Source organism: Beta vulgaris, chromosome 8 (genome assembly GCF_026745355.1).
Source record: "Beta vulgaris subsp. vulgaris cultivar EL10 chromosome 8, EL10.2, whole genome shotgun sequence".
Classification (NCBI taxonomy): domain Eukaryota; kingdom Viridiplantae; phylum Streptophyta; class Magnoliopsida; order Caryophyllales; family Amaranthaceae; genus Beta; species Beta vulgaris.
Window position 1 is genome coordinate 30,464,031 of NC_079209.1, and position 4,265 is coordinate 30,468,295.

A 4,265-nucleotide genomic window follows, 5' to 3' on the forward strand; every position below is an offset into this window, starting at 1 on the left:
ATTTGTTATAGACCTCTAACCATGTCTGATAGAGAAGATACTAGAGTAGGGAGCTACTACAACCCTATTGTATTGAGTGATGATGAAAGTGATGAAGGTTATGAGTCTGACAGTGATAGCTACACCAGTTTAGAACTTATTATGTGTTGTGTCTTGAAATTAGGCATCCTTAATAATGATGATGATGTAATTCAAGAGTTTGATTGTGCTAGAGGACAAACCCAACAAGAAATCTACAATGCGACTTGGAGATATTATTAGAGCGATGTTAGTGATTCAGAGTTAGAAGATGATGAACATCAACCCAATAATATAATTACTTTAAATGGAAGATGATGAACATCAACCCAATAATTCGAAGATCTACTAGACCTAGGAATGCAAGTTATTATTATTTTAGTGAAAACTCTGGAGACTTGGAAGATGAAATGTTTACACTATAAAAGTATAAAGAAAATAAGAATATGAATGATAATGTAACTCCATAAACTCTTTATTTATGTTCTAAGGTTAGTAGTTGAATAAGTAGCTAATCTACAGTGGTTTAAATTTCCTTCTTTAGCATTTTTATATTGTTGGAGAATAAGTTGGTTATTTTGGATTGGAAATAATATTCTTATTATCGTTTGAGGAATAAAAGTTATTATTTAGTTATTTGAGTTGAGTGAGAATGTATTTTAGTATGCGAAAAGGGGAATATTTTCTTTTATTACTGTGATAGGTTGCATTTGATCCTTATGTGATTATTAATGTGCATGAGTATATGATTGTTTGGTCCATAGTGTGTGAACATAATGTTATGGTAACTCCATGAGAATTGTATGTTGATGCGATCTTGTATGGTCAAATCAAGTGTTGCCTTTGTAGAGAATGGCAAGTAAGTTGTGTATTGAAACCTAAAGTAGAGCTACGTTAAATTTTAGGTCGTGCAATAGAATGGCTAACAACGATAACGCCTTAGCTTCTGCTATTCGCCTATTGGCAGAGAAATTAACTTAAGAAAGAACTAGGAGTCCATATCCTGTTGGGGACATGTTTGAAAGGCTAGCCAAAGTTAAGCTACCATACTTTAAGGGTTAAGATGACCCTACCTTCTTAGAGAGTTGGATTAGGGAGTTTAGAAAGTTATTTGGGGATGTGAACTGTCTTGAGGGTATGAAAGTAGGTCAAGTTGTAATGTATCTGAAAGATGAGGCCTAGTTACGATGGAATGAAAATGGAAATAGACTTAGTGTTGCGGAATGGTTTGAGAGGGAATTTTTATCCTGCTTTTATGAGGAAACCGAAGGCCTAACATTGTCACAAATGAGGAGTTTCAATTGATATTGAATCCAAGTACTTTAAAGAACTAGACAAATAGGTTCATTTTCATCAATTGACTTAGGAGCTTGACCTTGACTTGTATCACCTCCACCCATACCTTGCCCACTTTATATTTCCATTTTATAAACTAAGCCAGCAAAACAATTGCGTATTCATATAATCAATGACATTTCAACAACATATTCACAATTATGCTGAAATTTGATGATGACAGGAATCTTATGCTGAAATTTTTGCCCCTTTTGTTTTCTTTGCTCCTCGATTTTGATGTTGAGTTGAAGTGGAGATACAAAAGTTGATGGTAGAATGAAGGTTTGATGCCTGATATCTTACGAGTTTGAGATTTTGGTTTGATTTAAATTATTATTTTCAAGTTTCGAGGACGAAACTTTAAATAAGGGTGGGAGTATCTAATAGCTCTATTCTTAAGAATGTTTATTTAAAAGCTGATTATATTTAATAACTAAATTATTTTTTGAATATTTTTAATTCATTTGGGTTAAAGTATGAATATTTATTTTCGAATATTTACTTAAGTTTATAAAGTTTTTATTATTAAAATTATTTTAGGGTTCATGTGCGACTAAATTGAGCGGTATTTGATCAAATAGGAAGTCAAAGTCGGTTTTTCCTTTAATTCCTTTTACCCTCTGTCGGTTTGTTTGAATGAAATAATAACCTCAAACCCAAAAATCTTTCTCTCACCCGAGAAAACCCAACCCATCACTCCTTCTCTCTCCATGTGAAGACCCAAACCCCAAAACCCAATTTTCTCTCTCTCCTTGTTGTTCTTATCGGTGTCCCCAACCCGCCGGACCTGCTGTCGCTTTATCAGTTCTTTCTCTCACTGGAACTTTCTTTATCCTCTGTCGTGCAACCTTGTGCGGTCACCGTAGGCACAACTCTACTTCTTCCCTCTTCGATCTCCCTCCCCAGATTCGTTCTGGCTTGCTGCTGCATCGAGATCATGTGAACGTCGCACCGCCTGCGGGAACCGCATGCTGCTGCTTGCATCTCGCCAAATTACGTTACCCCTGCCTTGTTGCGTGGTTCCACGCTGCTCTTGTGAGCAGATCAGCAGAGGTATACTCGTACCTCTTTCTTTTCCTCTTGAAATTCTGAGTTCAAGTTTATAAATCAAGCCAAATTATACCTTTGATGAACTAATTAATTAAGTTAAGCCCACAATTGATTTTGCTATAAAAACATGTTTTTGATTTGTAAAATGAAAATCAGATATTAGTGAGTTTACTAGTGTGATTATTTGTAATAATAATCGAGATTAAAGTTAGAATAGTTATTGTTATTATTGTTGGTGTTAGGATTGTTCATAAGATTAGTTTGAGCATTACTATTAATATTGTTGTTGTTGGAGTAATTGGAGCTAGTTTATGGAATTCATGTTGGTTAGTAGATGCTCAAAGAATAGCAATGAGGTGAGATTTGTGAAATGAAGTTTCAAATTGAATTATTTTGAGATGATCTGGTTGGATTGTAGTGAACGACTATTTATTGAATTGATGAATAAGATTATATTAGAAGAGGACAATTAGATTAATTTCTCATTTAGTAAGCAATTCATTTATTAGTTTGTGGTTATTGAGGTGTAATTAGATAGCGATTGCTAATGTTGCGAGGATGGTGGAGATCTCCAAATTGGGAATTTTTTACAATTATATTTTCTAGATTAGATTAGCTTAAGACCGAATCCTAATTATGGTTATATTGATGTGAGGTGAATGGTGGTGGAATGTTCGATCTAGTGTTGGTGGTCGATGATTATTTTTAATGATTTATTAAGGACTGTATTGCTTTTTCAGGTAACTTTTATGTTCAGTAATATAATTTACTTATGCTCATGTGTGTGTGAATCTGAATGTTATATTTTCGTATATAAGTTCGCACTATGGCTATAGTTATAATTGTGTTGTTGAAATGTCATTGATTATATGAATACGCAATTTTTTTACTGGCTTAGTTTATGAACTGAAAATAGAAAGTTGGCAAGGTATGGGTGGAGGTGATAAAAGTCAAGGTCAAGGTCAAGCTCCTAAGTCAACTGATGAAAAGGAACTTATGTGTCTAGTTCAGGGAGTACTTGGATTCAAGCTTAATTGAAACTCCTCATTTGTGACAATGCGTGAGTGGGAGAATAATTCAATCAATGAAGCATGACTTGGCACCATTTCTAGAGTCTTAGTTAATTTTAATTCTAATTAAGTCTTTTAGATCAGCAAATAAGTAGTCCGAAAATATCTTGTTGAATTTTCGACCAGCTTAGGGTATTTTTAGTGTCCTTGTGTTCCAAGTATGCAAGTTGGCCTTGAGTTGTATTAATTTCCTTAAGTATATTAGACGTCTAAGGGGGAATTAGGGCTGATTTGGAGTTCCTTTGAGTACTCCTTTATCCTCTCCAAGAATCAAGGGATTATGATGCAAGGTGCCAGGTTGTATTTGCTTAAATACTTGGCTGAAATTTTCGGTTATTGTGGTGCTTGGAGGACAAGTTTATTCTTTTTGTTGTTTCATTATTTTGATAATGACAAATAATTAAACTTTATTTGATTTTAGTTTATGTTATTCGTATGTTTCTAGTTTATTTTGTTAGATTTAATTTCGTGTGTTTTAGATTTATTCTTTCTGTTAGTTAGATTTATTCTTTCAGTTTTAATTAGTTTATTTATTTTAGACTTCACAAATAATATGTTAAAAAACTTATGAAGAATTGATTAGGAGTTTAATCAAGATTAAGTTGTTAAATTTTATTTGTGACAAACCATTAATATTATGGAAGTAAAAATCTAATATATTATGATTCCATAATATTCTGTTTACTTAGTTGTGTTTAGTTAGTTGTGTGCAGCCTTTTGATTTTTCTATAAACAAGGAGCCGCCAAAAACTAACCTAAATAAGCGCCCAAAATAGATGCGTTGAGGTAGTT

At 33.3% G+C, this 4,265-nt stretch overlaps 1 long non-coding RNA gene across 1 annotated transcript; it reads left to right on the forward strand.

The window, feature by feature from the left end:
* The first annotated feature begins 1,985 nt into the window (after positions 1 to 1,985).
* On the forward strand, positions 1,986 to 3,917 carry LOC125492396 (uncharacterized). The gene is made up of 2 exons (XR_007269005.2): positions 1,986 to 2,406; positions 3,059 to 3,917. It is a non-coding gene; the product is annotated as an uncharacterized LOC125492396 (long non-coding RNA).
* Positions 3,918 to 4,265: the final 348 nt, after the last annotated feature.